Source organism: Coffea arabica, chromosome 8c (assembly GCF_036785885.1).
Source record: "Coffea arabica cultivar ET-39 chromosome 8c, Coffea Arabica ET-39 HiFi, whole genome shotgun sequence".
NCBI lineage: Eukaryota > Viridiplantae > Streptophyta > Magnoliopsida > Gentianales > Rubiaceae > Coffea > Coffea arabica.
Window position 1 is genome coordinate 15,869,133 of NC_092325.1, and position 24,277 is coordinate 15,893,409.

Here is a 24,277-nt window from a genome sequence, read left to right on the forward strand (position 1 = left end):
TGGCTTATACTCGCGCTGTCACTCGAATAGAATGTTTTGTATCTGGATTGTATATACTTTGAACCAGTTTGGGTATATTGAGGTTTTGTATCTTGATTTCGCATCAATGTAAATTATAAGCTGGAATTGCGGCGTTATTTATGGTCTATGGATGTTTGCATGTGATACGAGTGAGTGAGTCCTGGCGAGAGCTGGGCAGGCGGCCCGCCGAACCCTTTGGTACGCCTCAGGGGGAGGTGGGGTCGTCACACTAATAAGTATTCCTTCTTATTTAATGGTCGTCATTTTGCACTTGTATCACTTACTTGTGACCAGCTTTGTATTGATCTAGCATACATGAAATGGGAGCTTGAGCGTTATAGGATGGAGAAAAAGCTAGATGAGGGAAGTGAGCCTGAAGATGTAGAATCTGAGGGAGTTGAAAGCAATGAGATAAAAGTGTCAGCTGTTGAACTAGAAAAAGAGATGGACAAATCTGATGAGATGGGTGATGCAAAGGGAGAGAAGAGAGAAAGTGGGCTGATCTTGAGCAAGAGTGATGTGTTCATGGATCAGGGCCAGCGCAATGACCCAGTCCGAGTCCCATTGGGCACAGTCACACGTGCACGAGCCAAGCTCTTCAAAGAATGCCTCCAAACCCTAGTTCGAGTTGTCCAAGACCAAAATGGTGCCCATAGAGATATTGAAGGCTTAGAAAGAAACAATCAAGTAACTTACACCTTGATCCAAGACCATGAAAAATCAAGTGGGCCTCTTTGTGAGTCGGCCGATTAGGGCCTTAGTCTCTGTTACTTATTTAGTTGGACTAGTTGCTTAGTAGAAGGATCTTGGAGTCAAGATGGCCGACTTCCCACTTAGGGTTTCTTTAGGGTTTTTCTTGTTACCTTTAGCCTATAAATAGGCTAGCTTTGTAAGGTTAAAGACACAAGTTTTATGAATAAAATTCTTAGTATTTTCGTTTTCTTCCTAAGAGAGAATTCGAGCCTTTAACTTGCTTTGGCAAGGGTTCTTGAGCAATCTTGCGTCCTGTCCTTGATTGTTCAGCCGACCTATTCGCCTGGAGTATTCACCTTCATCGGAGTGTCGTTCTACCGCTTTAAATAAAAAACGTGCCGTTCGTGTTGATTTAGAGTCTCGCAATCCAAACGTAGGACAACCTCGCTAGATACTTGGGCAAACGTGCTACGTGTCTCGAAACGCGTTGATCGAGGAACGTATCAGTTGGGTTCAGAGCTTTGGTTGAGGTACCTTCCGTTATATCCGTTACATTTTAGCAACACTCTCCTCTATTTCCAACATTTCACGCTCCTACATTTTAGCAACACTCTCCTATATTTCCAACATTTGAGGAACACTCCCCTATATTCTCTCCTACATTTTGTAAACACTCTCCTACATTTTAGGAACACACTCCTACATTTTATGAAGCTAAGTTTTCATTGAGATTCCATTCACACTAGCGCATCCATCAAATCTGTCCAAAACTTCCCTTCAAATTCCAGCCACTTAACGTTGCAATCTTGGAGTACTTGGAGAGAAGTTGATTGAAAACTCATTGAGAAATTCCATTTCTTCAAGGGGAACAATCTGTGAGTTGAGAAGTGTCGTGAGATCATTAGAGTGACATCCATATACACGAGTGCGAGTGGATACACGTAAGGGAGCGTGAAAGGCAATATCTTCGGTTTCGTTGCTAACTTTTTGCAGGTTCCCTCATACGTCATGGCGAATACAAGACGCATAAAGGCTAGCCCACACCATTGTCTTCCTGATCCTACGGGAGTCAAAGAAGTGGCATTACGTGGTGTAGATGAGCAATTGGACCTCGTCAAATCTTAGTTACTTGGTTGGTTTTATACTCATTGTCGTGTCAAAGATAAAATCTGTAGCTCGGCCATTGATGGGAGTTGTGAAGTCAACCTTGCAAGTGCTATCATGGTTGAGAAATTAAATCTCCCAACCATTGATCATCTTCAACCGTACAAGTTGATGAGTACTCATGGTGATGTTTGGGTTACTAAACACACACTTGTACCTATTCAAATCGGCAAATATGTGAATGAAGTGTTGTGTGATGTAGTCCGAATTCAAGTGACACATGTGTTGTTGGGCAAGGCATGGATGTCGAGGCGAGAAGTTAAATATGACGGACATACTAATAAGTATTCCTTCTTATTTAATGGTCGTCATTTTGCACTTGTATCACTTACTTGTGACCAGCTTTGTATGGATCTAGCATACATGAAATGGGAGCTTGAGCGTTATAGGATGGAGAAAAAGCTAGATGAGGGAATTGAGCCTGAAGAGGTAGAATCTGAGGGAGTTGAAAGCAATGAAATAAAAGGGTCAGCTGTTGAACTAGAAAAAGAGATGGACAAATCTGATGAGATGGGTGATGAAAAGGAAGAGAAGAGAGAATGTGGGCTGATCTTGAGCAAGAGTGATGTGTTCATGGATCAGGGCCAGCGCAATGACCCAGTCCGAGTCCCATTGGGCACAGTCACACGTGCACGAGCCAAGCTCTTCAAAGAATGCCTCCAAGCCCTTGTTCGAGTTGTCCAAGACCAACATGGTGCCCATAGAGATATTGAAGGCTTAGAAAGAAACAATCAAGTAACTTACACCTTGATCCAAGACCATGAAAAATCAAGTGGGCCTCTTTGTGAGTCGGCCGATTAGGGCCTTAGTCTCTGTTACTTATTTAGTTGGACTAGTTGCTTAGTAGAAGGATCTTGGAGTCAAGATGGCCGACTTCCCACTTAGGGTTTCTTTAGGGTTTTTCTTGTTACCTTTAGCCTATAAATAGGCTAGCTTTGTAAGGTTAAAGACACAAGTTTTATGAATAAAATTCTTAGTATTTTCGTTTTCTTCCTAAGAGAGAATTCGAGCCTTTAACTTGCTTTGGCAAGGGTTCTTGAGCAATCTTGCGTCCTGTCCTTGATTGTTCAGCCGACCTATTCGCCTGGAGTATTCACCTTCATCGGAGTGTCGTTCTACCGCTTTAAATAAAAAACGTGCCGTTCGTGTTGATTTAGAGTCCCGCAATCCAAACGTAGGACAACCTCGCTAGATACTTGGGCAAACGTGCTACGTGTCTCGAAACGCGTTGATCGAGGAACGTATCAGTTGGCTTCAGAGCTTTGGTTGAGGTACCTTCCGTTATATCCGTTACATTTTAGCAACACTCTCCTCTATTTCCAACATTTCACGCTCCTACATTTTAGCAACACTCTCCTATATTTCCAACATTTGAGGAACACTCCCCTATATTCTCTCCTACATTTTGTAAACACTCTCCTACATTTTAGGAACACACTCCTACATTTTATGAAGCTAAGTTTTCATTGAGATTCCATTCACACTAGCGCATCCATCAAATCTGTCCAAAACTTCCCTTCAAATTCCAGCCACTTAACGTTGCAATCTTGGAGTACTTGGAGAGAAGTTGATTGAAAACTCATTGAGAAATTCCATTTCTTCAAGGGGAACAATCTGTGAGTTGAGAAGTGTCGTGAGATCATTAGAGTGACATCCATATACACGAGTGCGAGTGGATACACGTAAGGGAGCGTGAAAGGCAATATCTTCGGTTTCGTTGCTAACTTTTTGCAGGTTCCCTCATACGTCATGGCGAATACAAGACGCATAAAGGCTAGCCCACACCATTGTCTTCCTGATCCTACGGGAGTCAAAGAAGTGGCATTACGTGGTGTAGATGAGCAATTGGACCTCGTCAAATCTTAGTTACTTGGTTGGTTTTATACTCATTGTCGTGTCAAAGATAAAATCTGTAGCTCGGCCATTGATGGGAGTTGTGAAGTCAACCTTGCAAGTGCTATCATGGTTGAGAAATTAAATCTCCCAACCATTGATCATCTTCAACCGTACAAGTTGATGAGTACTCATGGTGATGTTTGGGTTACTAAACACACACTTGTACCTATTCAAATCGGCAAATATGTGAATGAAGTGTTGTGTGATGTAGTCCGAATTCAAGTGACACATGTGTTGTTGGGCAAGGCATGGATGTCGAGGCGAGAAGTTAAATATGACGGACATACTAATAAGTATTCCTTCTTATTTAATGGTCGTCATTTTGCACTTGTATCACTTACTTGTGACCAGCTTTGTATGGATCTACCATACATGAAATGGGAGCTTGAGCGTTATAGGATGGAGAAAAAGCTAGATGAGGGAATTGAGCCTGAAAAGGTAGAATCTGAGGGAGTTGAAAGCAATGAAATAAAAGGGTCAGCTGTTGAACTAGAAAAAGAGATGGACAAATCTGATGAGATGGGTGATGAAAAGGAAGAGAAGAGAGAATGTGGGCTGATCTTGAGCAAGAGTGATGTGTTCATGGATCAGGGCCAGCGCAATGACCCAGTCCGAGTCCCATTGGGCACAGTCACACGTGCACGAGCCAAGCTCTTCAAAGAATGCCTCCAAGCCCTTGTTCGAGTTGTCCAAGACCAACATGGTGCCCATAGAGATATTGAAGGCTTAGAAAGAAACAATCAAGTAACTTACACCTTGATCCAAGACCATGAAAAATCAAGTGGGCCTCTTTGTGAGTCGGCCGATTAGGGCCTTAGTCTCTGTAACTTATTTAGTTGGACTAGTTGCTTAGTAGAAGGATCTTGGAGTCAAGATGGCCGACTTCCCACTTAGGGTTTCTTTAGGGTTTTTCTTGTTACCTTTAGCCTATAAATAGGCTAGCTTTGTAAGGTTAAAGACACAAGTTTTATGAATAAAATTCTTAGTATTTTCGTTTTCTTCCTAAGAGAGAATTCGAGCCTTTAACTTGCTTTGGCAAGGGTTCTTGAGCAATCTTGCGTCCTGTCCTTGATTGTTCAGCCGACCTATTCGCCTGGAGTATTCACCTTCATCGGAGTGTCGTTCTACCGCTTTAAATAAAAAACGTGCCGTTCGTGTTGATTTAGAGTCCCGCAATCCAAACGTAGGACAACCTCGCTAGATACTTGGGCAAACGTGCTACGTGTCTCGAAACGCGTTGATCGAGGAACGTATCAGTTGGCTTCAGAGCTTTGGTTGAGGTACCTTCCGTTATATCCGTTACATTTTAGCAACACTCTCCTCTATTTCCAACATTTCACGCTCCTACATTTTAGCAACACTCTCCTATATTTCCAACATTTGAGGAACACTCCCCTATATTCTCTCCTACATTTTGTAAACACTCTCCTACATTTTAGGAACACACTCCTACATTTTATGAAGCTAAGTTTTCATTGAGATTCCATTCACACTAGCGCATCCATCAAATCTGTCCAAAACTTCCCTTCAAATTCCAGCCACTTAACGTTGCAATCTTGGAGTACTTGGAGAGAAGTTGATTGAAAACTCATTGAGAAATTCCATTTCTTCAAGGGGAACAATCTGTGAGTTGAGAAGTGTCGTGAGATCATTAGAGTGACATCCATATACACGAGTGCGAGTGGATACACGTAAGGGAGCGTGAAAAGCAATATCTTCGGTTTCGTTGCTAACTTTTTGCAGGTTCCCTCATACGTCATGGCGAATACAAGACGCATAAAGGCTAGCCCACACCATTGTCTTCCTGATCCTACGGGAGTCAAAGAAGTGGCATTACGTGGTGTAGATGAGCAATTGGACCTCGTCAAATCTCAGTTGCTTGGTTGGTTTTATACTCATTGTCGTGTCAAAGATAAAACCTGTAGCTCGGCCATTGACGGGAGTTGTGAAGTCAACCTTGCAAGTGCTATCATGGTTGAGAAATTAAATCTCCCAACCATTGATCATCTTCAACCGTACAAGTTGATGAGTACTCATGGTGATGTTTGGGTTACTAAACACACACTTGTACCTATTCAAATCGGCAAATATGTGAATGAAGTGTTGTGTGATATAGTCCGAATTCAAGTGACACATGTGTTGTTGGGCAAGGCATGGATGTCGAGGCGAGAAGTTAAATATGACGGACATACTAATAAGTATTCCTTCTTATTTAATGGTCGTCATTTTGCACTTGTATCACTTACTTGTGACCAGCTTTGTATTGATCTAGCAAACATGAAAAGGGAGCTTGAGCGTTATAGGATGGAGAAAAAGCTAGATGAGGGAAGTGAGCCTGAAGAGGTAGAATCTGGGGGAGTTGAAAGCAATGAGATAAAAGTGTCAGCTGTTGAACTAGAAAAAGAGATGGACAAATCTGATGAGATGGGTGATGAAAAGGGAGAGAAGAGAGAAAGTGGGCTGATCTTGAGCAGGAGTGATGTGTTCATGGATCAGGGCCAGCGCAATGACCCAGTCCGAGTCCCATTGGGCACAGTCACACGTGCACGAGCCAAGCTCTTCAAAGAATGCCTCCAAACCTTTGTTCGAGTTGTCCAAGACCAACATGGTGCCCATAGAGATATTGAAGGCTTAGAAAGAAACAATCAAGTAACTTACACCTTGATCCAAGACCATGAAAAATCAAGTGGGCCTCTTTGTGAGTCGGCCGACTAGGGCCTTAGTCTCTGTTACTTATTTAGTTGGACTAGTTGCTTAGTAGAAGGATCTTGGAGTCAAGATGGCCGACTTCCCACTTAGGGTTTCTTTAGGGTTTTTCTTGTTACCTTTAGCCTATAAATAGGCTAGCTTTGTAAGGTTAAAGACACAAGTTTTATGAATAAAATTCTTAGTATTTTCGTTTTCTTCCTAAGAGAGAATTCGAGCCTTTAACTTGCTTTGGCAAGGGTTCTTGAGCAATCTTGCGTCCTGTCCTTGATTGTTCAGCCGACCTATTCGCCTGGAGTATTCACCTTCATCGGAGTGTCGTTCTACCGCTTTAAATAAAAAACGTGCCGTTCGTGTTGATTTAGAGTCCCGCAATCCAAACGTAGGACAACCTCGCTAGATACTTGGGCAAACGTGCTACGTGTCTCGAAATGCGTTGATCGAGGAACGTATCAGTTGGCTTCAGAGCTTTGGTTGAGGTACCTTCCGTTATATCCATTACATTTTAGCAACACTCTCCTCTATTTCCAACATTTCACGCTCCTACATTTTAGCAACACTCTCCTATATTTCCAACATTTGAGGAACACTCCCCAATATTCTCTCCTACATTTTGGAAACACTCTCCTACATTTTAGGAACACACTCCTACATTTTATGAAGCTAAGTTTTCATTGAGATTCCATTCACACTAGCGCATCCATCAAATCTGTCCAAAACTTCCCTTCAAATTCCAGCCACTTAACGTTGCAATCTTGGAGTACTTGGAGAGAAGTTGATTGAAAACTCATTGAGAAATTCCATTTCTTCAAGGGGAACAATCTGTGACTTGAGAAGTGTCGTGAGATCATTAGAGTGACATCCATATACACGAGTGCGAGTGGATACACGTAAGGGAGCGTGAAAGGCAATATCTTCGGTTTCGTTGCTAACTTTTTGCAGGTTCCCTCATACGTCATGGCGAATACAAGACGCATAAAGGCTAGCCTACACCATTGTCTTCCTGATCCTACGGGAGTCAAAGAAGTGGCATTACGTGGTGTAGATGAGCAATTGGACCTCGTCAAATCTCAGTTGCTTGGTTGGTTTTATACTCATTGTCGTGTCAAAGATAAAATCTGTAGCTCGGCCATTGACGGGAGTTGTGAAGTCAACCTTGCAAGTAATATCATGGTTGAGAAATTAAATCTCCCAACCATTGATCATCTTCAACCGTACAAGTTGATGAGTACTCATGGTGATGTTTGGGTTACTAAACACACACTTGTACCTATTCAAATCGGCAAATATGTGAATGAAGTGTTGTGTGATGTAGTCCGAATTCAAGTGACACATGTGTTGTTGGGCAAGGCATGGATGTCGAGGCGAGAAGTTAAATATGACGGACATACTAATAAGTATTCCTTCTTATTTAATGGTCGTCATTTTGCACTTGTATCACTTACTTGTGACCAGCTTTGTATTGATCTAGCAAACATGAAAAGGGAGCTTGAGCGTTATAGGATGGAGAAAAAGCTAGATGAGGGAAGTGAGCCTGAAGAGGTAGAATCTGGGGGAGTTGAAAGCAATGAGATAAAAGTGTCAGCTGTTGAACTAGAAAAAGAGATGGACAAATCTGATGAGATGGGTGATGAAAAGGGAGAGAAGAGAGAAAGTGGGCTGATCTTGAGCAGGAGTGATGTGTTCATGGATCAGGGCCAGCGCAATGACCCAGTCCGAGTCCCATTGGGCACAGTCACACGTGCACGAGCCAAGCTCTTCAAAGAATGCCTCCAAACCTTTGTTCGAGTTGTCCAAGACCAACATGGTGCCCATAGAGATATTGAAGGCTTAGAAAGAAACAATCAAGTAACTTACACCTTGATCCAAGACCATGAAAAATCAAGTGGGCCTCTTTGTGAGTCGGCCGACTAGGGCCTTAGTCTCTGTTACTTATTTAGTTGGACTAGTTGCTTAGTAGAAGGATCTTGGAGTCAAGATGGCCGACTTCCCACTTAGGGTTTCTTTAGGGTTTTTCTTGTTATCTTTAGCCTATAAATAGGCTAGCTTTGTAAGGTTAAAGACACAAGTTTTATGAATAAAATTCTTAGTATTTTCGTTTTCTTCCTAAGAGAGAATTCGAGCCTTTAACTTTCTTTGGCAAGGGTTCTTGAGCAATCTTGCGTCCTGTCCTTGATTGTTCAGCCGACCTATTCGCCTGGAGTATTCACCTTCATCGGAGTGTCGTTCTACCGCTTTAAATAAAAAACGTGCCGTTCGTGTTGATTTAGAGTCTCGCAATCCAAACGTAGGACAACCTCGCTAGATACTTGGGCAAACGTGCTACGTGTCTCGAAACGAGTTGATCGAAGAACGTATCAGTTGGCTTCAGAGCTTTGGTTGAGGTACCTTCCGTTATATCCGTTACATTTTAGCAACACTCTCCTCTATTTCCAACATTTCACGCTCCTACATTTTAGCAACACTCTCCTATATTTCCAACATTTGAGGAACACTCCCCTATATTCTCTCCTACATTTTGGAAACACTCTCCTACATTTTAGGAACACACTCCTACATTTTATGAAGCTAAGTTTTCATTGAGATTCCATTCACACTAGCGCATCCATCAAATCTGTCCAAAACTTCCCTTCAAATTCCAGCCACTTAACGTTGCAATCTTGGAGTACTTGGAGAGAAGTTGATTGAAAACTCATTGAGAAATTCCATTTCTTCAAGGGGAACAATCTGTGAGTTGAGAAGTGTCGTGAGATCATTAGAGTGACATCCATATACACGAGTGCGAGTGGATACACGTAAGGGAGCGTGAAAGGCAATATCTTCGGTTTCGTTGCTAACTTTTTGCAGGTTCCCTCATACGTCATGGCGAATACAAGACGCATAAAGGCTAGCCCACACCATTGTCTTCCTGATCCTACGGGAGTCAAAGAAGTGGCAATACGTGGTGTAGATGAGCAATTGGACCTCGTCAAATCTCAGTTGCTTGGTTGGTTTTATACTCATTGTCGTGTCAAAGATAAAATCTGTAGCTCGGCCATTGACGGGAGTTGTGAAGTCAACCTTGCAAGTGCTATCATGGTTGAGAAATTAAATCTCCCAACCATTGATCATCTTCAACCGTACAAGTTGATGAGTACTCATGGTGATGTTTGGGTTACTAAACACACACTTGTACCTATTCAAATCGGCAAATATGTGAATGAAGTGTTGTGTGATGTAGTCCGAATTCAAGTGACACATGTGTTGTTGGGCAAGGCATGGATGTCGAGGCGAGAAGTTAAATATGACCGACATACTAATAAGTATTCCATCTTATTTAATGGTCGTCATTTTACACTTGTGTCACTTACTTGTGACCAGCTTTGTATTGATCTAGCATACATGAAAAGGGAGCTTGAGCGTTATAGGATGGAGAAAAAGCTAGATGAGGGAATTGAGCCTGAAGAGGTAGAATCTGAGGGAGTTGAAAGCAATGAGATAAAAGGGTCAGCTGTTGAACTAGAAAAAGAGATGGACAAATCTGATGAGATGGGTGATGAAAAGGAAGAGAAGAGAGAATGTGGGCTGATCTTGAGCAAGAGTGATGTGATCATGGATCAGGGCCAGCGCAATGACCCAGTCCGAGTCCCATTGGGCACAGTCACACGTGCACGAGCCAAGCTCTTCAAAGAATCCCTCCAAGCCCTTGTTCGAGTTGTCCAAGACCAACATGGAGCCCTTAGAGATATTGAAGGCTTAGAAAGAAACAATCAAGTAACTTACACCTTGATCCAAGACCATGAAAAATCGAGTGGGTCTCTTTGTGAGTCGGCCGACTAGGGCCTTAGTCTCTGCTACTTATTTAGTTGGACTAGTTGCTTAGTAGAAGGATCTTGGAGTCAAGATGGCCGACTTCCCACTTAGGGTTTCTTTAGGGTTTTTCTTGTTACCTTTAGCCTATAAATAGGCTAGCTTTGTAAGGTTAAAGACACAAGTTTTATGTATAAAATTCTTAGTATTTTCGTTTTCTTCCTAAGAGAGAATTCGAGCCTTTAACTTGCTTTGGCATGGGTTCTTGAGGAATCTTGCGTCCTGTCCTCGATTGTTCAGCCGACCTTTTCCCCTGGAGTATTCACCTTCATCGGAGTGTCGCTCTACCGCATTAAATAAAAAACGTGCCGTTCATGTTGATTTAGAGTCCTGCAATCCAAACGTAGGACAACCTCGCTAGATCCTTGGGCAAACGTGCTACGTGTCTCGAAATGCGTTGATCGAGGAACGTATCAGTTGGCTTCAGAGCTTTGGTTGAGGTACCTTCCATTATATCCGTTACATTTTAGCAACACTCTCCTCTATTTCCAACATTTCACGCTCCTACATTTTAGCAACACTCTCCTATATTTCCAACATTTAAGGAACACTCCCCTATATTCTCCCCTACATTTTGGAAACACTCTCCTACATTTTAGGAACACACTCCTACATTTTATGAAGATAAGTTTTCATTGAGATTCCATTCACACTAGCGCATCCATCAAATCTGTCCAAAACTTCCCTTCAAATTCCAGTCGCTTAAACGTTGCAATCTTGGAGAACTTGGAGAGTAGTTGATTGAAAACTCATTGAGAAATTCCATTTCTTCAAGGGGAACAATCTGTGACTTGAGAAGTGTCGTGAGATCATTAGAGTGACATCCACATACACGAGTGCGAGTGGATACACGTAAGGGAGCGTGAAAGGCAATATCTTCGGTTTCGTTGCTAACTTTTTGCAGGTTCCCTCATACGTCATGGCGAATACAAGACGCATAAAGGCTAGCCCACACCATTGTCTTCCTGATCCTACGAGAGTCAAAGAAGTGGCATTACGTGGTGTAGATGAGCAATTGGACCTCGTCAAATCTCAGTTGCTTGGTTGGTTTTATACTCATTGTCGTGTCAAAGATAAAATCTGTAGCTCGGCCATTGATGGGAGTTGTGAAGTCAACCTTGCAAGTGCTATCATGGTTGAGAAATTAAATCTCCCAACCATTGATCATCTTCAATCGTACAAGTTGATGAGTACTCATGGTGATGTTTGGGTTACTAAACACACACTTGTACCTATTCAAATCGGCAAATATGTGAATGAAGTGTTGTGTGATGTAGTCCGAATTCAAGTGACACATGTGTTGTTGGGCAAGGCATGGATGTCGAGGCGAGAAGTTAAATATGACGGACATACTAATAAGTATTCCTTCTTATTTAATGGTCGTCATTTTGCACTTGTATCACTTACTTGTGACCAGCTTTGTATTGATCTAGCATACATGAAAAGGGAGCTTGAGCGTTATAGGATGGAGAAAAAGCTAGATGAGGGAATTGAGCTTGAAGAGGTAGAATCTGAGGGAGTTGAAAGCAATGAGATAAAAGGGTCAGCTGTTGAACTAGAAAAAGAGATGGATAAATCTAATGAAATGGGTGATGAAAAGGGAGACAAGAGAGAAAGTGGGCTGATCTTGAGCCAGAGTGATGTGTTCATGGATCAGGGCCAGCGCAATGACCCAGTCCGAGTCCCATTGGGCACAGTCACACGTGCACGAGCCAAGCTCTTCAAAGAATCCCTCCAAACCCTTGATCGAGTTTTCCAAGACCAACATGGAGCCCATAGAGATATTGAAGGCTTAGAAAGAAACAATCAAGTAACTTACACCTTCATCGAAGACCATGAAAAATCAAGTGGGCCAATTTGTGAGTCGGCCGATTAGGGCCTTAGTCTCTGTTACTTATTTAGTTGGACTAGTTGCTTAGTAGAAGGCATGGGCCGGCCCATCTTGGAGTCAAGATGGCCGACTTCCCACTTAGGGTTTCTTTAGGGTTTTTCTTGTTACCTTTAGCCTATAAATAGGCTATCTTTGTAAGGTTAAAGACACAAGTTTTGTGAATAAAATTCTTAGTATTTTCGTTTTCTTCCTAAGAGAGAATTCGAGCCTTTAACTTGCTTTGGCAAGGGTTCTTGAGGAATCTTGCATCCTGTCCTCGATTGTTCAGCCGACCGATTCGCCTGGAGTATTCACCTTCATCGGAGTGTCGTTCTACCGCTTTAAATAAAAAACGTGCCGTTCGTGTTGATTTAGAGTCCTGCAATCCAAACGTAGGACAACCTCGCTAGATCCTTGGGCAAACGTGCTACGTGTCTCGAAACGCGTTGATCGAGGAACGTATCAGTTGGCTTCAGAGCTTTGGTTGAGGTACCTTCCGTTATATCCGTTACATTTTAGCAACAATCTCCTCTATTTCCAACATTTCACGCTCCTACATTTTAGCAACAGTCTCCTATATTTCCAACATTTGAGGAACACTCCCCTATATTCCCTCCTACATTTTGGAAACACTCTGCTTCATTTTTGGAACACACTCCTACATTTTATGAAGCTAAGTTTTCATTGAGATTCCATTCACACTAGCGCATCCATCAAATCTGTCCAAAACTTCCCTTCAAATTCCAGCCACTTAAACGTTGCAATCTTGGAGTACTTGGAGAGAAGTTGATTGAAAACTCATTGAGAAATTCCATTTCTTCAAGGGGAACAATCTGTGACTTGAGAAGTGTCGTGAGATCATTAGAGTGACATCCATATACACGAGTGCGAGTGGATACACGTAAGGGAGCGTGAAAGGCAATATCTTCGGTTTCGTTGCTAAATTTTTGCAGGTTCCCTCATACGTCATGGCGAATACAAGACGCATAAAGGCTAGCCCACACCATTGTCTTCCTGATCCTACGGGAGTCAAAGAAGTGGCATTACGTGGTGTAGATGAGCAATTGGACCTCGTCAAATCTCAGTTGCTTGGTTGGTTTTATACTCATTGTCGTGTCAAAGATAAAATCTGTAGCTCGGCCATTGATGGGAGTTGTGAAGTCAACCTTGCAAGTGCTGTCATGGTTGAGAAATTAAATCTCCCAACCATTGATCATCTTCAACCGTACAAGTTGATGAGTACTCATGGTGATGTTTGGGTTACTAAACACACACTTGTATCTATTCAAATCGGCAAATATGTGAATGAAGTGTTGTGTGATGTAGTCCGAATTCAAGTGACACATGTGTTGTTGGGCAAGGCATGGATGTCGAGGCGAGAAGTTAAATATGACGGACATACAAATAAGTATTCCTTCTTATTTAATGGTCGTCATTTTGCACTTGTATCACTTACTTGTGACCAGCTTTGTATTGATCTAGCATACATGAAAAGGGAGCTTGAGCGTTATAGGATGGAGAAAAAGCTAGATGAGGGGATTGAGCCTGAAGAGGTAGAATCTGAGGGAGTTGAAAGCAATGAGATAAAAGGGTCAGCTATTGAACTAGAAAAAGAGATGGACAAATCTGATGAGATGGGTGATGAAAAGGAAGAGAAGAGAGAATATGGGCTGATCTTGAGCCAGAGTGATGTGTTCATGGATCAGGGCCAGCGCAATGACCCAGTCCGAGTCCCATTGGGCACAGTCACACGTGCACGAGCCAAACTCTTCAAAGAATCCCTCCAAACCCTTGATCGAGTTGTCCAAGACCAACATGGAGCCCATAGAGATATTGAAGGCTTAGAAAGAAACAATCAAGTAACTTACACCTTGATCCAAGACCATGAAAAATAAATTGGGCCAATTTGTGAGTCGGCCGATGAGGGCCTTAGTCTCTGTTACTTATTTAGTTGGACTAGTTGCTTAGTAGAAGGCATGGGCCGGCCCATCTTGGAGTCAAGATGGCCGACTTCCCACTTAGGGTTTCTTTAGGGTTTTTCTTGTTACCTTTAGCCTATAAATAGGCTGGCTTTGTAAGGTTAAAGACACAAGTTTTATGAATAAAATTTTCTTAGTATTTTCGTTTTCTTCCTAAGAGAGAATTCGAGCCTTTAACTTGCTTTGGCAAGGGTTCTTGAGCAATCTTGCGTCCTGTCCTCGATTGTTCAGCCGACCGATTCGCCTGGAGTATTCACCTTCATCGGAGTGTCGTTCTACCGCTTTAAATAAAAAACGTGCCGTTCGTGTTGATTTAGAGTCCTGTAATCCAAACGTAGGACAACCTGGCTAGATCCTTGGGCAAACGTGCTACGTGTCTCGAAACGCGTTGATCGAGGAACGTATCAGTTGGCTTCAGAGCTTTGGTTGAGGTACCTTCCGTTATATCCGTTACATTTTAGCAACACTCTCCTCTATTTCCAACATTTCACGCTCCTACATTTTAGCAACAATCTCCTATATTTCCAACATTTGAGGAACACTCCCCTATATTCCCTCCTACATTTCGGAAACACTCTGCTTCATTTTTGGAACACACTCCTACGTTTTATGAAGCTAAGTTTTCATTGAGATTCCATTCACACTAGCGCATCCATCAAATCTGTCCAAAACTTCCCTTCAAATTCCAGCCACTTAAACGTTGCAATCTTGGAGTACTTGGAGAGAAGTTGATTGAAAACTTATTGAGAAATTCCATTTCTTCAAGGGGAACAATCTGTGACTTGAGAAGTGTCGTGAGATCATTAGAGTGACATCCATATACACGAGTGCGAGTGGATACACGTAAGGGAGCGTGAAAGGCAATATCTTCGGTTTCGTTGCTAAATTTTTGCAGGTTCCCTCATACGTCATGGCGAATACAAGACGCATAAAGGCTAGCCCACACCATTGTCTTCCTGATCCTACGGGAGTCAAAGAAGTGGCATTACGTGGTGTAGATGAGCAATTGGACCTCGTCAAATCTCAGTTGCTTGGTTGGTTTTATACTCATTGTCGTGTCAAAGATAAAATCTGTAGCTCGGCCATTGATGGGAGTTGTGAAGTCAACCTTGCAAGTGCTATCGTGGTTGAGAAATTAAATCTCCCAACCATTGATCATCTTCAACCGTACAAGTTGATGAGTACTCATGGTGATGTTTGGGTTACTAAACACACACTTGTACCTATTCAAATCGGCAAATATGTGAATGAAGTGTTGTGTGATGTAGTCCGAATTCAAGTGACACATGTGTTGTTGGGCAAGGCATGGATGTCGAGGCGAGAAGTTAAATATGACGGACATACAAATAAGTATTCCTTCTTATTTAATGGTCGTCATTTTGCACTTGTATCACTTACTTGTGACCAGCTTTGTATTGATCTAGCATACATGAAAAGGGAGCTTGAGCGTTATAGGATGGAGAAAAAGCTAGATGAGGGGATTGAGCCTGAAGAGGTAGAATCTGAGGGAGTTGAAAGCAATGAGATAAAAGGGTCAGCTATTGAACTAGAAAAAGAGATGGACAAATCTGATGAGATGGGTGATGAAAAGGAAGAGAAGAGAGAATATGGGCTGATCTTGAGCAAGAGTGATGTGTTCATGGATCAGGGCCAGCGCAGTGACCCAGTCCGAGTCCCATTGGGCACAGTCACACGTGCACGAGCCAAGCTCTTCAAAGAATCCCTCGAAACCCTTGTTCGAGTTGTCCAAGACCAACATGGAGCCCATAGAGATATTGGAGGCTTAGAAAGAAACAATCAAGTAATTTACACCTTGATCCAAGACCATGAAAAATCAAGTGAGCCTCTTTGTGAGTCGGCCGATTAGGGCCTTAGTCTCTGTTACTTATTTAGTTGGACTAGTTGCTTCGTAGAAGGCATGGGCCAGCCCATCTTGGAGTCAAGATGGCCGACTTCCCACTTAGGGTTTCTTTAGGGTTTTTCTTGTTACCTTTAGCCTATAAATAGGCTAGCTTTGTAAGGTTAAAGACACAAGTTTTATGTATAAAATTCTTAGTATTTTCGTTTTCTTCCTAAGAGAGAATTCGAGCCTTTAACTTGCTTTGGCATGGGTTCTTGAGCAATCTTGCGTCCTGTCCTCGATTGTTCAGCCGACCTATTCCCCTGGAGTATTCACCTTCATCGGAGTGTCGCTCTACCGCTTTAAATAAAAAACGTGCCGTTCGTGTTGATTTAGAGTCCTGCAATCCAAACGTAGGACAACCTGTGACGCCCCGAAAAAAAAGAGTTTGAGAACCCGTAAAAACCCTAATCTTTTCCGAGGGTTTTATTTCCTTTAATAGCATGTTTTCTGCATTTCCTGGCTTAGGAAATTTTCCTGAGGAATTTTTATGAGTAATTATAGTTTTTAGATGATTTTTCTAGCCTTGGAGAGTTTTTGGAAAATTAAGAGTATATAATGGACGTGGGACCCACTAGTGCGAAAAGTTCGGAAAAATTCGGCCAATAAGGTTAAGTTTCGGATACTGTGTAAAATTTACCGGGTGTTATTAGATATTTAGAGGTGCCAAGTGCATAGGTGTGAGAAAGACAAAAAGGTTAGGCATGACATTAATGAGAGGGACAAGTGTCTTGACATGTGTCACTTGGAGATTAAATCCTACAATTGACTTACTATTCAACCTTTTACCAATTACTAAATAAAACCAAAAATTGACCAAATATCTTCCATTTTTCTTCAAGCTTGGCTGAATTTCTCTCTAGGAAAGGAAGAAAGAAAACCTCTTCAACTTCTTGATTCTCTCTTGCTCAAATCCAAGAATTCAACCATCTAAACTTGTTTTTGTTCCATAGAAACACTTAAGGGAGTGATAGTGAGTTGTTTGGTGGAGTTTCTTGGAAAGTTAAGGTGACCAATAGCTCTCTCTCTCTTGTTCTTAAGGTAAGTTGTGAAGAATCACCCTTCTTCTTTAATTGATGCTTAAATCATGATTAGTGGTGGTATAAGGTGCAACTTTATGGATTATTTCTTGATTTTGGTTGAATTGGTGAAATTTTATAATTTTTGGGGATTTTTCTGTTTTCATATGAGTATGATTATGTGGTCATGTATGATGATTGGAAATGATGTTTAAGGACTCTATGAGGTGGAAAAAGTGGACAATTGCAATCAATTTCTGTTTTGGACCAAAAATTGAAAAATTAGGGTTCTTGATTCTTCATTCTGCCCGAATTTATATCTCATAGTTAGAGGCCGAATTGGCCTTGGCTTAAAACATGAAAGTTGTAGGTATTGATGTGTTTGAGGTGCCTACAAAATTTTAGGTCATTTGGATTAGTGTAGAGTGTGATATGGCGTTTTTACTGTTGCTGTTCTGGGTTGATCAGAATGCGAAAACTGCACTTGTAATTGGCCATTTTGACTGGAATTGCTTTGGATTTGGATGTTGGTGTCTTCTGATGAAATGTAGCTGAATGTCTTAGCTACCATATGCCTTTGGAATCAATGCATTTGGACCTGTATAGACCGAGTTGTACTGATTACCGTTTTGTGTGATTTGTAAACCTGCAATTACGATTCAGGTTGTGGTATTCTGCATTTTCGACCTAGTTGTGCTAAGATCTGGACTGAGTGACCTTCTACATTGTTGTAGCCCTGGTTCTTAGCTTCGAAACGGTGGGTCTTACACCCCCATCCGACAATCGTAGCGCCTTTGGTACCATTACCGCAAAATGACGTCAAAACTGTTTTTCTGGTTTTGAGCTTAACCTTCATTTCCGGACTTTTCCCTAGCTTGACTTGTCTTTGTACTACTTGGAGCTTGCTGAATGGATATTAGATGAACTTATTTGTGTGACTTTGGGACTGGCTGAAGTAATACTGAAGCCATGATGGCTGGAAAAGTTAGCAAATGTAGGGGAAGTGCTGTCCGAACTTTGAAGGGACTTGTTTGCATTGGGTTTGTGATCTAAGGCTTGGATTTGAGCAAGGCAATGTTATATGATGGATGGTTTCTGAGCCGTGGAGGTGAGTGACCCCAAACTATTGTTAAAGCTTCTTATGAACCGTTTCTTGCACTATTTACTTGATTGCATATCATGAGTGCTTGCATGTGGCCCATGACATGTTTTGGCTTAAATGAGTGCTTGGAATTCGTGTGCTGAACACCAACGTCTCCACCTCTGTGTACTGTTCATCTGGAGCAAATGGCTCCCCACTGACTGTTTACTGTTAAATGTTTGTTTGGAGTGTTGGGTGTTTAAGTACAATGATTTCGCTGGCTCACGAGAGCAATAAGTGTACATTTGATCTTGAAATCATGACATCACTGAAATGAACGACTGTGAAACTGAATTGATTACTGATTTTAATGGTTACTCGCTGAGCTTCTAGCTCACCCCAAAAATATTTTATTCCCCTCCACAGGGCTCGAGATGAAGGAAGTGCTTGTAGCACGTATTCATGTGACCGGATGGATTATCTCACGTATGGTTTGAGTTTTGGATTTCTTCTTGTGTAATAGTTGTTATTAGGGATTGTATGAACGTTTGGACTTAAGTGGGTTCGTGATATGTAATTCTTGGAGAATTTGATGCATATTTGATTTTTATATTGTAATTTAATTGAGGACTGTAGTGAACGACTGAGTCCCGGCGAGAGCTGGGCAGGCGACCCGCCGAACCCTTTGGTACGCCCTAGGGGGAGGTGGGGCCGTTACAGTGGTATCAAAGCTTAGGCTTCAGATCTCTGTAGCGTATCCTAGACTTGAAGTTTAGGATGCCGGACTGTGGGCTTGGTTTGAAATATTAGTGATTCTTGCGGGTTGACTTGACTTGATTAGTACAAGAGGGAATGTCGAGGACGACATTCTTTTAAGGAGGGGAGATTGTGACGCCCCGAAAAAAAAGAGTTTGAGAACCCGTAAAAACCCTAATCTTTTCCGAGGGTTTTATTTCCTTTAATAGCATGTTTTCTGCATTTCCTGGCTTAGGAAATTTTCCTGAGGAATTTTTATGAGTAATTATAGTTTTTAGATGATTTTTCTAGCCTTGGAGAGTTTTTGGAAAATTAAGAGTATATAATGGACGTGGGACCCACTAGTGCGAAAAGTTCGGAAAAATTCGGCCAATAAGGTTAAGTTTCGGATACTGTGTAAAATTTACCGGGTGTTATTAGATATTTAGAGGTGCCAAGTGCATAGGTGTGAGAAAGACAAAAAGGTTAGGCATGACATTAATGAGAGGGACAAGTGTCTTGACATGTGTCACTTGGAGATTAAATCCTACAATTGACTTACTATTCAACCTTTTACCAATTACTAAATAAAACCAAAAATTGACCAAATATCTTCCATTTTTCTTCAAGCTTGGCTGAATTTCTCTCTAGGAAAGGAAGAAAGAAAACCTCTTCAACTTCTTGATTCTCTCTTGCTCAAATCCAAGAATTCAACCATCTAAACTTGTTTTTGTTCCATAGAAACACTTAAGGGAGTGATAGTGAGTTGTTTGGTGGAGTTTCTTGGAAAGTTAAGGTGACCAATAGCTCTCTCTCTCTTGTTCTTAAGGTAAGTTGTGAAGAATCACCCTTCTTCTTTAATTGATGCTTAAATCATGATTAGTGGTGGTATAAGGTGCAACTTTATGGATTATTTCTTGATTTTGGTTGAATTGGTGAAATTTTATAATTTTTGGGGATTTTTCTGTTTTCATATGAGTATGATTATGTGGTCATGTATGATGATTGGAAATGATGTTTAAGGACTCTATGAGGTGGAAAAAGTGGACAATTGCAATCAATTTCTGTTTTGGACCAAAAATTGAAAAATTAGGGTTCTTGATTCTTCATTCTGCCCGAATTTATATCTCATAGTTAGAGGCCGAATTGGCCTTGGCTTAAAACATGAAAGTTGTAGGTATTGATGTGTTTGAGGTGCCTACAAAATTTTAGGTCATTTGGATTAGTGTAGAGTGTGATATGGCGTTTTTACTGTTGCTGTTCTGGGTTGATCAGAATGCGAAAACTGCACTTGTAATTGGCCATTTTGACTGGAATTGCTTTGGATTTGGATGTTGGTGTCTTCTGATGAAATGTAGCTGAATGTCTTAGCTACCATATGCCTTTGGAATCAATGCATTTGGACCTGTATAGACCGAGTTGTACTGATTACCGTTTTGTGTGGTTTGTAAACCTGCAATTACGATTCAGGTTGTGGTATTCTGCATTTTCGACCTAGTTGTGCTAAGATCTGGACTGAGTGACCTTCTACATTGTTGTAGCCCTGGTTCTTAGCTTCGAAACGGTGGGTCTTACACCCCCATCCGACAATCGTAGCGCCTTTGGTACCATTACCGCAAAATGACGTCAAAACTGTTTTTCTGGTTTTGAGCTTAACCTTCATTTCCGGACTTTTCCCTAGCTTGACTTGTCTTTGTACTACTTGGAGCTTGCTGAATGGATATTAGATGAACTTATTTGTGTGACTTTGGGACTGGCTGAAGTAATACTGAAGCCATGATGGCTGGAAAAGTTAGCAAATGTAGGGGAAGTGCTGTCCGAACTTTGAAGGGACTTGTTTGCATTGGGTTTGTGATCTAAGGCTTGGATTTGAGCAAGGCAATGTTATATGATGGATGGTTTCTGAGCCGTGGAGGTGAGTGACCCCAAACTATTGTTAAAGCTTCTTATGAACCGTTTCTTGCACTATTTACTTGATTGCATATCATGAGTGCTTGCATGTGGCCCATGACATGTTTTGGCTTAAATGAGTGCTTGGAATTCGTGTGCTGAACACCAACGTCTCCACCTCTGTGTACTGTTCATCTGGAGCAAATGGCTCCCCACTGACTGTTTACTGTTAAATGTTTGTTTGGAGTGTTGGGTGTTTAAGTACAATGATTTCGCTGGCTCACGAGAGCAATAAGTGTACATTTGATCTTGAAATCATGACATCACTGAAATGAACGACTGTGAAACTGAATTGATTACTGATTTTAATGGTTACTCGCTGAGCTTCTAGCTCACCCCAAAAATATTTTATTCCCCTCCACAGGGCTCGAGATGAAGGAAGTGCTTGTAGCACGTATTCATGTGACCGGATGGATTATCTCACGTATGGTTTGAGTTTTGGATTTCTTCTTGTGTAATAGTTGTTATTAGGGATTGTATGAACGTTTGGACTTAAGTGGGTTCGTGATATGTAATTCTTGGAGAATTTGATGCATATTTGATTTTTATATTGTAATTTAATTGAGGACTGTAGTGAACGACTGAGTCCCGGCGAGAGCTGGGCAGGCGACCCGCCGAACCCTTTGGTACGCCCTAGGGGGAGGTGGGGCCGTTACAGTGGTATCAAAGCTTAGGCTTCAGATCTCTGTAGCGTATCCTAGACTTGAAGTTTAGGATGCCGGACTGTGGGCTTGGTTTGAAATATTAGTGATTCTTGCGGGTTGACTTGACTTGATTAGTACAAGAGGGAATGTCGAGGACGACATTCTTTTAAGGAGGGGAGATTGTGACGCCCCGAAAAAAAAGAGTTTGAGAACCCGTAAAAACCCTAATCTTTTCCGAGGGTTTTATTTCCTTTAATAGCATGTTTTCTGCATTTCCTGGCTTAGGAAATTTTCCTGAGGAATTTTTATGAGTAATTATAGTTTTTAGATGATTTTTCTAGCCTTGGAGAGTTTTTGGAAAATTAAGAGTATATAATGGACGTGGGACCCACTAGTGCGAAAAGTTCGGAAAAATTCGGCCAATAAGGTTAAGTTTCGGATACCGTTACATTTTAGCAACACTCTCCTCTATTTCCAACATTTCACGCTCCTACATTTTAGCAACACTCTCGTATATTTCCAACATTTAAGGAACACTCCCCTATATTCGCTCCTACATTTTGGAAACACTCTCCTACATTTTAGGAACACACTCCTACATTTTATGAAGCTAAGTTTTCATTGAGATTCCATTCACACTAGCGCATCCATCAAATCTGTCCAAAACTTCCCTTCAAATTCCAGCCACTTAAACGTTGCAATCTTGGAGTACTTGGAGAGTAGTTGATTGAAAACTCATTGAGAAATTCCATTTCTTCAAGGGGAACAATCTGTGACTTGAGAAGTGTCGTGAGATCATTAGAGTGACATCCATATACACGAGTGCGAGTGGATACACGTAAGGGAGCGTGAAAGGCAATATCTTCGGTTTCGTTGCTAACTTTTTGCAGGTTCCCTCATACGTCATGGCGAATACAAGACGCATAAAGGCTAGCCCACACCATTGTCTTCCTGATCCTACGGGAGTCAAAGAAGTGGCATTACGTGGTGTAGATGAGCAATTGGACCTCGTCAAATCGCAGTTGCTTGGTTGGTTTTATACTCATTGTCGTGTCAAAGATAAAATCTGTAGCTCGGCCATTGATGGGAGTTGTGAAGTCAACCTTGCAAGTGCTATCATGGTTGAGAAATTAAATCTCCCAACCATTGATCATCTTCAACCGTACAAGTTGGTGAGTACTCATGGTGATGTTTGGGTTACTAAACACACACTTGTACCTATTCAAATCGGCAAATATGTGAATGAAGTGTTGTGTGATGTAGTCCGAATTCAAGTGACACATGTGTTGTTGGGCAAGGCATGGATGTCGAGGCGAGAAGTTAAATATGACGGACATACTAATAAGTATTCCTTCTTATTTAATGGTCGTCATTTTGCACTTGTATCACTTACTTGTGACCAGCTTTGTATTGATCTAGCATACATGAAAAGGGAGCTTGAGCGTTATAGGATGGAGAAAAAGCTAGATGAGGGAATTGAGCCTGAAGAGGTAGAATCTGAGGGAGTTGAAAGCAATGAGATAAAAGGGTCAGCTGTTGAACTAGAAAAAGAGATGGACAAATCTGATGAGATGGGTGATGAAAAGGGAGAGAAGAGAGAAAGTGGGCTGATCTTGAGCAAGAGTGATGTGTTCATGGATCAGGGCCAGCGCAATGACCCAGTCCGAGTCCCATTGGGCACAGTCACACGTGCACGAGCCAAGCTCTTCAAAGAATCCCTCCAAACCCTTGTTCGAGTTGTCCAAGACAAACATGGAGCCCATAGAGATATTGAAGGCTTAGAAAGAAACAATCAAGTAACTTACACCTTGATCCAAGACCATGAAAAATCAAGTGGGCCTCTTTGTGAGTCGGCCGATTAGGGCCTTAGTCTCTGTTACTTATTTAGTTGGACTAGTTGCTTCGTAGAAGGCATGGGCCAGCCCATCTTGGAGTCAAGATGGCCGACTTCCCACTTAGGGTTTCTTTAGGGTTTTTCTTGTTACCTTTAGCCTATAAATAGGCTAGCTTTGTAAGGTTAAAGACACAAGTTGTTTGAATAAAATTCTTAGTATTTTCGTTTTTTTCCTAAGAGAGAATTCGAGCCTTTAACTTGCTTTGGCATGGGTTCTTGAGCAATCTTGCGTCCCGTCCTCGATTGTTCAGCCGACCTATTCCCCTGGAGTATTCACCTTCATCGGAGTGTCGCTCTACCGCTTTAAATAAAAAACGTGCCGTTCGTGTTGATTGAGAGTCCTGCAATCCAAACGTAGGACAACCTCGCTAGATCCTTGGGCAAACGTGCTACGTGTCTCGAAACGCGTTGATCGAGGAACGTATCAGTTGGCTTCAGAGCTTTGGTTGAGGTACCTTCCGTTATATCCGTTACATTTTAGCAACACTCTCCTCTATTTCCAACATTTCACACTCCTACATTTTAGCAACAATCTCCTATATTTCCAACATTTGAGGAACACTCCCCTATATTCCCTCCTACATTTCGGAAACACTCTGCTTCATTTTTGGAACACACTCCTACATTTTATGAAGCTAAGTTTTCATTGAGATTCCATTCACACTAGCGCATCCATCAAATCTGTCCAAAACTTCCCTTCAAATTCCAGCCACTTAAACGTTGCAATCTTGGAGTACTTGGAGAGAAGTTGATTGAAAACTTATTGAGAAATTCCATTTCTTCAAGGGGAACAATCTGTGACTTGAGAAGTGTCGTGAGATCATTAGAGTGACATCCATATACACGAGTGCGAGTGGATACACGTAAGGGAGCGTG